The sequence below is a fragment of the Accipiter gentilis genome, chromosome 6 (genome assembly GCF_929443795.1).
Source record: "Accipiter gentilis chromosome 6, bAccGen1.1, whole genome shotgun sequence".
Lineage (NCBI taxonomy): Eukaryota > Metazoa > Chordata > Aves > Accipitriformes > Accipitridae > Astur > Astur gentilis.
This window is the reverse complement of record NC_064885.1, coordinates 25,449,288-25,462,823: the sequence shown is the minus strand read 5'-3', so window position 1 is coordinate 25,462,823 and position 13,536 is coordinate 25,449,288.

The following is a 13,536-nucleotide window of genomic DNA, read 5'->3' as shown; positions in this document are numbered from 1 at the left end:
CCCTTTTTGAATTCCCAGTAGGAAGTGGGAGAATGACAGTGATTGGTATGAGGTTAAGACATAGCTCTGCATATAAAAATAATGCTAATCTCTTGTCTCCTCTGTCACACTAAGGTCAATTTTGATGTGAGTTTGGGGCTATCTTCACTGATGAATCTTCATGTGGGGTGAAAGAAAAGCCAAGTGCATTCAGATTTGTGCATTAAAAATTCTCCCTGGAAAGAAAGAGAAGAAAAATATTAATGTTTGTAGAGGACTAGCATTTGTAATTTCTAGCAGGCTGGAGTAGCCTATCCCCTAGTTTGCAACAGTAAGCTAATAAGAATTACAAAAGCCATGAAGAAATATAAAGTGTTAACTTGATTAAATTTGGAATGGGGCTGCCCACCTGTTCTTCTAAATATAAGTGACCCTGCAACATGACCCATTAGTTGTCAGAGGTGGGTAGGCTGGTGGAAGCTTGCACTGAGCTCTGGCTCAGGCCGGGCCCTCTGTCTGTGAGTGAGGGCAAGCCAAGGAAGGGAGAAGCCTGCAAGAATGTCTTGGCACTACTTCCTGGCTCCCACAGTGACCTTAGATACATATCACTTTATGTAATATTTTTTTTGAATGTGTATAGTCAGCTCTAACAGCTCGTTGATCCCAGCTAAGCTCTTTGGCTTGGCTCTGCTGTCAAGTGTTCTTGTTTGCCCGGGTCTAGTAAGTTATGTGGCTTGAAGCTACAGGCGTTTCCTTACTATATGGAAATAAATTCAAAAGCTCCATTGTGATCACTTGTTGAAACAGCTCTGACTTATTGCACCAAGGTTCCCTGATGCTGACAAGCTAAATAACTTTCACTTGGTGCAAAACTCTGCCAAGCAAACCTGCCTCCAGATCTTACCCACAGTGTGAAGGAGGTGTCTTACAGAAGCTCATTTAAACAACTTCATACCGTCCTTCTCAATAGAATTGGGTCTGTGTAATCCTCATGAATCTCTTGACTTGAACATTGAATCTCAATGCATCACTACTTAGTGGGTGACAGTTACCATTCCAGATACTATCAATTAGCTTTCTATTTAAATGAATTCAGACACTAAACTTTTGTGAGCATGGCATACTTGCCAATTGCAACTTGGAGCAAAGTTCTGAAGTGCTCTTGTTAATTCTGCATGTTCTTCTTGGTCTTCTTAGGCACGTTTTCTGTGTTGCTGTCCTACAGATATCTTCCTCTGCTCTGGTCCTCGTATCCTAAAATACAGGCTTATTATTTATTCTGCCTAACATATCCATTTTCATAGGGAGCCCTGGCTATCAAGTATTAAATATCTGTTTTGGTGCAGTAATGTTATGTTTCTGCTAATGCTGTAACACTGCCTCACTGCAGTGATCCTACACTGGTTGATCTTAAACCCTTTAGGGTGCACTGGCTAGCAGCTTCCTTTGTGAGTATGTGTTGTTTTCTTTCCCAGGGGCACTAATTTGAAGAAGCAGCCCACCTTCTGATGATAATATAGAGCTTGACTGTTACTTGCAGTTTAATGGTGTGTTAGCATTGAAATTCTGTCTTCCCTCCAATTTTATGTGTTTTATTTATATACATTGTATATTGCATTTGTTACTGGATTAAAAATTGTATTCCTAATGACTTCCATGGCAATTTTGAAATAGCTGTATATATTGCATAAATAACAAGCTTTTTAGCTGAGAAGTGATTTACATCTTCCCAAGTTGCATGATTTCTTTGTCAGGTTTATTAAAACCTCTCAAAGGGCGCTTTATTTTTACCTCCCTTCCCTTTCCCTGCTGTTGTATCTGTAATTCAGTGCTCTCAGAAGCCACAGGGGAATGGCAACCCTGCACAAGCAGGCAGGCTGACAACAAGTAGCACTGGCTCCAAGTCCTACTGCAGTGCCTTTGCTACAATTACACCTTAGCTCTGCTCTGCAATATCCTGCTTGTTTGTTCTTGGACCTCTTCTAAGCAGGGATTAAGGGCATAAAAATGAATTGTGCAAGACTCTTCTTTATAGTGATTTTATGCTGTGGGGAATTCCATTAGAGATTAGCTTTTTGGACCATAAAACATCATTCAAATCTCTTCTAAGCTGGATGTGAATTCTAGTTTCCTGAGGTAAATACAACTTTCCAATCCTGTTCCATCCACCTGCCAAAACTGGGTCCATAAGGGCAGCCAAAATCTATTATTGGTTTACACTGGTGCAAATCTTCTGACACTAAAGGTTGAATCTGTGTAACTGAGAGTGGAATTTGGTATGTGGCCTTTGTATTTTATATGGCATGGAAGAAAGACTACAGTTGAGACTAAACTCTTGTGACCAGATATAAGAGGAGGCTGGTGGGGGGAAGTGATAAAGAAAAGATACTTTAAAACAAACAAAAAAAAGTCTGTATACATGCATGTGGGCATATGAGTGTGTGTAAATGCTCTAATTGCCTTTTTCTCCTTTGTATATTCATAAACCTACAGAAATATATTTATATTAAATAAAACTTGCAAATATAAATTTATTGAGTTGTGACTTCCTTTCAGAAGAGTAACAGTTTTTGGAAGTCTTTAATATATGTGCATGAAAGCCAGTCTGTTAGTATTTTTCTCTAACATGGATAATGTTTGGGTGTCAACTTTGCCAGTTTGTGCAGTGTGTAATATCCATCTGGTAGTGGTTAGAACTGAGGTTCCATTAGAATAGACAACTGTGAGAAGTAACTTTTGCTTTTTTCTTTCTTGCTGGCTTTTGTTTCTATGGGGTTTTTTTGGTGTTTTTTTGTTTTTTTTTTTTTTTTCCTTTTTACTAGGACATCTTTAGATGCTGTGATCATGATCTTTTCAGTTGAATGCTTCTGTATTCCACCAAGAAAATCCAGTAGCTTTTTTCTTATGTGCTGTGGTTTAACTCCAGCCAGCAACTAAGCACCACACAGCTGCTCACTCACTCCACCCCCACCCAGTGGGATGGGGGAGAGAAACAGAAGGAAAAAGGTAAAACTTGGGGGTTGAGGTAAGAACGGTTTACTAAAACAGAAAGGAAGAAAAGAATAATGATAATAATAAAATGACAATAATAATAGGATAGGAATATATAAAACAAATTATGCACAATGCAATTGTCCACCACTCACCAAAAGATGCCCAGCTAGTTCCTGAGCAGTGATTCCACCCCAGGCCAACTCCCCCCAGTTTATGTACTGGGCATGATGTCACATGGTATGGAATATCCCTTTGGCCAGCTGCCCTGGCTGTGTCCCCTCCCAACTTCTTGTACCCCTCCAGCCTTCTTGCTGGCTGGGCATGAGAAGCTGAAAAATCCTTGACTTGGTATAACAACTACTTAGCCACAACCAAAACCAGTGTGTTATCAACATTCTTCTCATACTAAAGCCAAAACATAACACTATACCAGCTACTAGAAAGAAAATTAACTCTATCCCAGCCAAAACCAGACAGTATGTTAGGTAACTTTAGGTAATGTTAGAAGCCATGAATTTGAAAAATTCAATTAAGCAAAAATTACAGTTATGGTTTCTTAGAAAAAGAAATTATTTTGGCTATGGAAAGGATACTTGTATATAGAAAAAACTTCAATATAGTAATACAGCCTCATTCCAAAGAAAATAGAGAATAATAGCGATGGCCACTTTAGCTTAATGATAATTCTAGAACAACAAATTCAGTTTCCACTTGCACTGTTTTAAGTCTGTAGCAACTCAATTGAAGCTAAAGGAATTACTCAAGATTTATATGCTGACAGTCTCTTCAATGTTGCCTTTCTTTATACGCGTTTACTGGCGATTTCTTCACAAAGGTCAGTGACTTTAAGTAATGTCTATGGGAAGAGAAGGCTCTTCTAAACTTCGAGAATATAAAAGAGGGCATCCAGGGCCAAACTGGTTATCTGTGGCTTTTAAGCACTGCTTGTCAGAGCACTGAAGTTTTATTATAGGTGAGGGAGTGATACCTAATATATTATAGCAACTGGAGTAGGTTCTTGGCCCACTGCAGAGTAAGTGCTGCATTGCGCATGTGTAAGTTGCTTGAAATCTATGGAGTCTTTCACGAGTGCAACTGAAAAGAATTTCTCTCACCCTCTCTGTCCAGCATGAAAGTTTAGAGACTGAGTCTCAGGGTGTTAAAAATATGAATTTTGATTGCACATAATGTTTTGATGGATCAACTCACACTTTTGTTTTGGCCTTGAGTTTTTGTTGTCTGGTATTTGCAAACCATGAAGGTTTTTCTTTATCTTGTGCTAGTGCAAAATCTATATTTAAGGCAGAAATTCTTTTCCTCACAAATCTTACTAGGGTGTTTCTGGATCTGTGGGTTTTTAACTTGGTTTCTTAACGAATTTGCCTCGGAGGCTCTTTTATCCTCCTGTGGGATTTCAGAATTTGCGATCATTATTGGATCTTTCCTTTCAGACTCTGAAAGAGAGAAGGAAACTGAAAACAGACGGGTTCTTCTTGAGGGAACAGCTGTACTGGTAGTCCTATGGGGTTTCCTCTGAAAACATGCCTGCCCAGACTCTGAGATGGATGAACATCTTCCATCATCTGAGCCTGCCTAACAAATGTGCTGAATTGTGCTGGGAGAGGGCAAAAAGCTGGATGGTTCTGACAGAAATGAGGAGGAAAAAGAGAAAGGGGAAAAAAAAAAAGGCTAGGTCAGAGCACCAAAGCTGGCTTCAGCTCTGCTTTCCAATGACTACATTAAGAAGACTTTTTAAAATTCTGCCTCTTGTCCTGGTGTGTTGCAGGAGATGTGCAAGAATGGTGGCTTTTTCTGTTTGTTTTTGTTTGGGCTTTTTGGGGTGGGGTGTGTGTGCGTGGGTATTTTGGTTTTCTGTTTGGGTTTTCTTCTGAAGTTCTCTGCAAATTTTGTGCAATGCTGTGATCTTGTGCTTTGTGATGAGAAACTTCATGCTTCATTGGAGGCAAAGCTACTAGGTAGAGAAGGGCCTGACTGCATTAAAAATTAAACTGTTGTGACCTTTGTTTGTCTTGATACACATATATAAAAAAAAAATGAACCAAGAGTGACTTCTTCATGTTTTGTCCCTCTCCTCATCTGTGAAGCTAATATCAACCCATAACCATTCTCTAATGTTACACAGCATACTCGGACTTTTTTTTTTTTTTGTTCTGCTTTTCATCAGCACTAGCTTTGGCTTAGATGAGTAGTGAGAATATAAAATAAAGAAGAAGATACAAGGATGTGAGGAATGACATGCTTTTGAACAGTACGTGGCAAGTAACATGATTCTGGCTTATGCTATGGAGCAGGGTGACAAAATGGCCCTAAGTGGCGTGAGAAACCCTATCCTGGGGAAAGCTGCTGTTGCTCTAGCGCAGGGAAGGTGAGGGGCAATGGTCAGCAGAGGAAGGCAGAGGGGGGAGTGCATGTGCAGGCAGGTGCCAGTCCCCAGGCTCTCCTGCGGCTGGTGACACACAGCAGTGACTTGTATCTCTGGGGAGAGGGGCTGTTGCTTGTTTGAGTGCTGGCACTATCGATAATACTTACATGCTTCTATAGCTAGAAAAATAAAACGTATCAAGACACACTCGTACAGCAATCATTACTAGAAAAACTTTACACCCACCCACCAATTTATGCAGAAATTTTGGTGTTCTGGCAAAAACAATTGTTTCTGAACAGGTGATCGTTACGTAGATTTAATGGAAGCAGTAAGCATATGGGAGATCCTTGTTGGAAAATCTACTGAATAATCACCAGCCCACAATTTATTGCGGGAGTTCTAAAAGCTGTGTTTCGAGAAGGTGAAGAACAGCAGAGGTAGTATGAAGTGTTATGATCTTTTGAATTATCTATTTACTATAGATTTTATCTTAATTTTTTTAAGTGGTGATTTCTTTGGTATCAGGACTCAATTTAAATATGGTGTATGGTCTATTAAGTCATTTAAGAAAACCATGTATGTATGTATATGATATGTACATAATCCCCTAGTTTATGTAGGGGAAAGTGCAAAACAATTCAGCACAAGTAGTTGTGATATGAAGATACTGGTGTGTGTTAAATGATGTGTAGGACAACATGGGAATCATGAGAATGAACTCCAAGTAGCTTGTGATTTTAATGGAAAAATTGTGAAGCATGTACAACATTGTACTTGCAGGTTTCCTTTGTTATGCTTTATATTGTAATGGATACCTGGTGACCAAGGAAATTAGTTCCTAGCAAATAAATGGTCCCCTTCATTTTGCTTTTGTGGGTTTTTATTCTTGATTCCCATTCCCCCCCCCTCTCCCCCCAGCTTTCTTTTCTCTCCTCTTTTATTTCCTGAACAGTTGAGAAAAAAGAAAAAGCATGAAGCGTGCAAACAGGTTGCACAGAGTAGATGCTAAACTTCTGGAATAACTTTTACAAGGTCAGGCTCTCTGCTTTCATGTGTACGTACAATTCATATTCAGGTATGAAATGCTAAATGAATTTGCCTAAAAATCCTACTAGTGCTAAAACCAGGGAAAGTTTTGCCATCTCTTCTTTGGTTATTAAATTGTCTTGTCTTGAGCCTCTTTCTTTTCGACTTTCTGGTAAGTTCAGTAAAGTGTTCACCAGAGAATGTAATTGCAGAAAACCACTCTCCTAAGCTTGTGAATTCAGTCACGTGACTTTTAGGAAAGGATTGTGACAAATGATAAGTTAAACTCCATGTTGCTGCTTGCAAAATTTGAATTGCTGTAAGCAAGGCATCTAGCCGAGCTGCTGAAGAACATGGTGTAAGACTTGGCGCTGTCAGTTTCTGCAGGTTTTGCCAGGCTCTTTCATGGCTTTTCTTTGTATCATATGAATTTTGTCTTCCACAGCTCTGTTAAAAAAAAATAGAAAACTAAGAGTAGTGAGCGAAGTTGGCTTAGCTACCTTTGGGTTACTGAACCTTTAAGCAACCAAAAGACCTTTTGCTGTAATCTGTTCTTTAAAATAATAATCACAAAGATTAAAATCTAGGTTTTTGTTTTGTTTGGTTCAGATTTAGAGGGGAGGAGGGGGAGAGAGACAGACAAGACATGTAAGCCCTTCCTGACAACCATCTGCTCTACATTTATTGGTTACTGTCCTTTAAAATGAGGGAGTTATGACACTACCTTGCATTAAATATCTAATACCTGGGTGGGTAAGGGTTTGGTGAGACTAGTATTTCATTTAATTCATTATATTGAAGCATCTACCACATGTACAGAACCATAACCCATGAGGGTGGTTCTGGTGTTTTTTGTGAAGTAGGGTACACAGTCATAGGGTAATTTCACACTGACTGGGAATGGAAGGCTTCTCCAATTGAGTAGAACAGGGACTCTTGCCTCTAGAAGTGACAAAGAAGAGTGGCCTGATGAGGAAAATTATCATGGAGAAGGAAAAAAAATTCAGTGTGGCAGACTGACTTGTGGTAACCTTTCCATATTGAAATGCCAGGCTGTTGGGAAGCATGGAGGCTCAGAGCAAATCACATCAAAAAACTGCTACTAGGTTGTCTGAGTTTACTTTAAACTGTTTGGTTTTTGTAAATGCCTTTACTCCTCAGATATGGTTATACTGAACCAGTGGCATTTCAGATTATATTTTCAACAGTTCAGATATTCATGCTTATGTCTCTTGTGCCAAAATAGTGATCTTTTAAACAGGTATTTTTCTGTATACTGGCATGACTCGATGAGCAATAAATCATGAATATTTTTAATTGAGTAATCTTCCTGTTGAAAAAGGGAATAAGAAATCTATTTATATTTTAAGTGGGAAAAGTTTTGGGATTCTTTTTGCAGTTTTTAGTTGAGATCAAAAACTTTTAGTGCCAAATTGAGATCAAAACACCCAGCACTGAAAAGTTAAAAATTATTCAGTATTAAACAGATATACTTTAATTTTTCATAAACTTCTCAACGTGATTGTAATTACGAACAGATGAACTTGAACATGCCATCCAGTATCAAAGATTATGCTGCAGGCAAGGTAACTTTTCCCTGCAGCTGCAATACAGCAAGGGTTTTTGTTTGTCACAAGGATTTTGACTGATTTCAAGGACCCAGTTTTGTGACTGAATTCTGAACCTCAGTACTGTAGAGAATTTAGAGTCTGTAACAGCCCCTGTAAAGCAAAACCAAGGTTAATGGTAGGAAGCTTGTGTAACTATCTGTTCTGTAGATTAAATGGGACTGTCTTTTCTGGTTTTAGGTTAGTATCCTAGATGTCCAGTTGGCTTAAGGAGTTGTTAATAGGTTGTCTCCATCTGTAGGTGACCAGTGTTAACACTGCTGAACTTGACAGCATCTAAAAACTATTTGGTTGCATGTGTGGAGTAAGTTTGGAAATCTCAGCTTTTAATGTACAGATATCTCTGGTACAGGAGCTGTATTCACAACTGGCAGTTTTGTTGGCACTTTCGTGCAGGCATAGGGTGAATGGAAACAAGCATCCTGCTGACCTGGATGTAATTCTTTGAGTTGGGTCTTAGATGCCTCATTGAGGGAGTAGTGTTGGCTCCCCCAGTTTTGTACACATTTGGGAATCTCCATCTCTAAGGCCCCAGTTAGGCATATGTCACATGATACTTATCGAAGATAGGGATTCCCTTTCCCTGATGGAATATTCCAGCAAGGGAGTTGCATGGATTCAGAAAGTTGAATCCTTAAAGCAAATGCCAGAACTTTTCGCAGGTTTTTTTGTTTTAAGGCACCTGATCTTGTTGCCTTCCTGGTAGGTTATGGTTGTCTGGCTTTCCTCTGGGAACAACAGTATCATGAAGTAGACATTCCTGTGTAGTTAGATCCAGTATCCATCAATAACAGAAAATTGAAGACAGTAGCACCAGCAATTAAAGCACTTTGTTTGTCAGTCTGCTAGTATTTTTAGGGAGCTGATGGAATTTGGCTTGTCATCTAATGCGCTGATCCTTTGCCAAATGTCAGGTCCCCTGACCAGCCGCCCAAGTCACTCTACCAACTGTCATCTTCCCTTGCAGGAAGTGGAATGCACTGGAGTCGGCAACTTGGTGAAGAATTAACAGCCTCTGCCAGCATGCTCTAATTAAACAGCTATATAGACAACAGCTGTGAAAAATTCATCAATCACAGAATGTTTATTATTGGAATTAAACCACCTCATAACTAATGCATAGATTTGCATTGATTATTATCTCCTAGAAGGAACAAGTGGTGCCAGCTTACTGTGCCTGGGCATTCTGAACATTTCTATCACTTGCATTGTCACCCATCTGCATCTGGTTTGTTAACCATAGTTAGGGATGATAAGCTACTTTGAAGCAAGTCAGGATCTACATCTAGAACTGTGATGTTGAACACTACAATGAATTCTAAATTCACTTTGTCAAGTGGTCCATGGGGTATTTCTTTATATCAATTTTCTAGGCACATAGATGGGACTCCCGATTTGCTCAAGTGTGAATAAATCTAAAGTAATGCAGCAAATGTTAGTTTAGTTACATTGACTTATAATCATGGTCAGCTCAGAAACTAGATCACTAAGTTGCCCAGTTTCAGTTTCTCCTAGCATTCCTCTGCCTAATCTAACGGTAGTGGCAATTGTATGTATCCTTTTTTTTAATAGAATGTGTCCTCAGGCAGTATATGCAGCAGTCAAGCCACTAGAAAACAGTATACAAAACATTTTCTAAGCTGTTTGAAGATGGTCATATAAAAATATATTCACATGCAATTACATTTGCATAAATTCAATGCAATGTATTTGTGTTGTTAATACCAAGATCTTTGCACGGTTTAGAAGCAAACTTGTCTATTTCTGTGAACGCTTACCAGGACTTACTCAATATGAGTACAGGTGCAGTTCTGAAGTACTTGATCCATAGGTTTAGGGCCAGTACATGGCCTGAGGTCGCACTTTAGCCCTCAAAACTTGTGCTCTGCCTAGAAACATTACATCCAACCTAAATGGAACAAACTTTAGTGTTAGAGCTCTAATACAACACCCTTCTCCAAGGCATGAAACTGAGCAGAAAAGAGCAAGCAAGAGGTTGACTCCAAGGTTCTGAACCTGTGATGAGGTCTCTTGTGGTCTTCAGTGCTCATGAGATGGTACTTACAGAATCACACACTCAGCAAGGTTTTTGCCATCTAGAAAATGCTTTTTTGTCATCTAGAAAAAAGAAATGCTTGAAAATATTCAGTGGTACTGACAGAGTTTGAAGAATGTATTGGTAGGTAGGCTGAAAAAAATTAGAGCACTTGTAAATGATAGAAATTGTAGTGTTTTAATCTGATTGAAGAAAAGACCTGGAACCCAGTCCTGGAATGTTTTTCTTACATGATAAGCAGTGGCATTTGTGTTTGTCTGTATTAGGGTCTCATTCTATCTTGTAGCACAACAGAAATATGGTTGTTTCAGAGGAGGTTGACTGGATGCCTTTAAATCATAAAATTAAAGAAATGTAAAATATGGTGCAGGGATCTAAACTTTGGATTCCTGCCAGATAAGGTTACTGGCTAATACTTCATAGCTGTAATAGAAACTGCTTCATTTTGTATTTTAAATTAACTTTTAGGCCAAACTTGAGTATTACCCACAGTGCACAAATGTATTTGATGAGGTGTTATAAACAATTCTTACTACTGTATGATTAAGTTAAGAGGTAAATAACAGTTTTTAATGAATAAGTGGGACTTCTTATGTCAAGAGATGAAGACTATAACTGTCTAGAAAAGAACAGAAAAAGAATCTCGTTCTGTATCTTAACCAATGAGTTAGCTGGTCAGGAAGTTGAGAAACCCTTTCTCTAATGGGCATAGTGAACAGAGTTCATTCAGTTAACTAACACATTTTTCTGTCTTTTGACAGTCACTTTCCTACATGCTGAGCACAGCCCAGGCCTTTGTGAATAGTCTGTTTACTAAGGTGAGGAAAAAGAACCTTTCCAATGGGTCTTTCAGAGATTCTGCTGTGACATGCTTTTCTGCTTTCGAACAGGCTTGATCCTGAACTTCTGTTGACTTCAGTAAAGGTAAGACTCTAGATTTGTTGCTTTGTTTTTTTTTTCTCATGAGGACAAATTGCGTATGTCTTTACGTTTGCCACAAAGTACTACTGGGACTGGCAGCATCAAGACAAGGTAAAAAATCAACACAAATGGTGGATTGTTTATTGATACAAGATGTAAATGCTTCATGTACTTTGTGACAGCTCATGAAGATCATAGTCATGGCCAAGCAGAATTTCTACTTCGATGGACAGGTGAGCTGGCAGAATGTGCCTTGGTGTTTAAGTATATTATGCACTTCCTAGCCTTGTATCAGGAGAGAATTTAACTCTAGAGAATACATACTGAATGTTGGTGAGGCAGGTCTACTAAGCGGCTGTACTTAGATGCTGTGCTCAAAGTATGGTAATTTATTTCTGACATAAGAATGTCCTCCTTAAACTGCTCTGTCATATGTTCACGCGTGGTGGAGGGTATCAGTACTGAACCCAGTGCATGTAGGTCTCAAGATGTCCAAAAGCTCCGTGTGTTTTGGAGGACGAGAGAAGTTTTAAAACACGTCAGCCTTTACTGCACTGAAGTGTTTGACTTTAGTGCCATACTTGCAATATATTTTCTATTTAATAAGAGTAAGGAATACTACTAATTCAGCAGTAAAGTTAATTAGCACAGACTGTAAATGTTCATTTGTTTTTTAATAGTAGCAAATGCATTATAAATGAAACCCATGTTCATCTATTTTAAAATCCTTCTGTTAGAGTAATTTGTAAGGTAGCTTTTTCTTATGATAGCTGTTAGCATTGCAAAACCAAGAATAAGAATTTGGTGTTAATTGTGGAGTAACCAGCCATGTGAAGTGTAATAAACCTGCTAGGTTTTTGACTAGGACTTGCCATGTGAAAAAGATTTAAAAATATTACATGTATATTAATGGATATTGAACTAATTAATGTACTCTTATTTACTTTGAGAAACCTGCTTTTGTAGGCTTCTCAAATCTGAAATAGTATGTTTTTTTGTAAACATGGATTCACTAAATCTAATTCTAAGCACATTATGATCATTCCTGGCTTTTGAAATAAGTGTAGAAAATAGTATACTTTCAGTTTTATCTGTGAAATTGAATGCAAGTTCACAGATGCTTATGAAAAAATGATAGCAAAATTTAATTAAATTTTGAGAAAGTTACAGACTTCTTATAATATTTTTGGTGGCAAGTACTGTTTTTATAGTATTGTAAGTGTATCTAATAGTGTTCCAAAGTAAGTATTTGTCAACATTTGAACTAAAATAATGAAATCTGTTTTAATTTACACTTTTACTTTATGCAGTTCTGTGTGGTCATTCTCACTTCAGATTAAGTGTATCCTAATAAGCAAGATCTCTTATCAGTTAAATTATATTTTATGTGTCACTGTTACATAGAAATGAAACAAGTTTGTACAGAAATAGAACAATCTGTGAACGAAGAGCTGCATTGTAGTCCTGTTTCGTGCAGGACACATTTTGTACTAAACTGATTCCCGTTTACCTAAATGAGGAAAGCTAAACAGATTCAGGATTAAGACATGTATAATATAGAGGGGAATTAGAGAGTTGCAATTTCTGCTGTGAGGTGATTTCATTAGAGAAGTACATTTTGGAGAAAGATTAAGAGAACTGAGAGCAAGTTTGGATTTCTAGAGTAGGAATCTTCAGTAGGTGTTGAGGACAAAGTATTTTAGAAATGACAAAAAGAAAAATATTATGTAGAGGGCCAGGTTTGGGGGATGGTAGGTGTTTTGGGCACAAAGAACAGTTACACATACATAATTCATTTTACACTAGAATATTGAGAAATCGCCATGTCATACTGTCTTCTTGCCTTCAGTTTTAAATAAGTTTTGCCCTTAGGCATTATGAGAGAGAAATCTCCACTTTTAATACCTTAATCAATGCTGTCTTGTTTTCTGCAGCTGTAGTCTTTTCATAGTCTTTTCAGTCTTGACTGCTGGTCAAACTCTATTGAGCCACTTAAATTGATTAAGGTTTCTCCAATTTTGCAACATCATTTCTAATGCAATGAATCCAGTGACCCAACCATCTCTTCAGTGTTATTCCTACCTCAAGAAGAGAAGTTTGGAAGATTATCCAGCTGTTGATATGCTGGATTCTACATTGGCAATATTTTCATGAAGAAACAAATATGACACGAAAAGCACTGAACTTTTTTTGAGAACAAGAGGAACACCTTATATACACACTCAGATATAATGTTGGAGACACTGAAATGTCACCTTAAAGGCTGCACGTGATTTGCTTGCACAGCAAGAGCTCAACTTACGGGAAGATTTGGTTTTGGTTTGAAAATCAGAGCATCTACCACACATTTTTTTAGTATATTCTCTTAAAACATGCATTTTCTGAGGATTTCTGAGTAAATATGTTATTTTTTTACTACGTGGGTTTATACAGCAACATATATGATTATTTTTTGGACTTTAATCTGGACTTCCATATACAGTACCTATAACTTTGACTTCTGGAAAAATTCCTACTCCAGAAGGCAATTACTTGCTTGTGGAAGA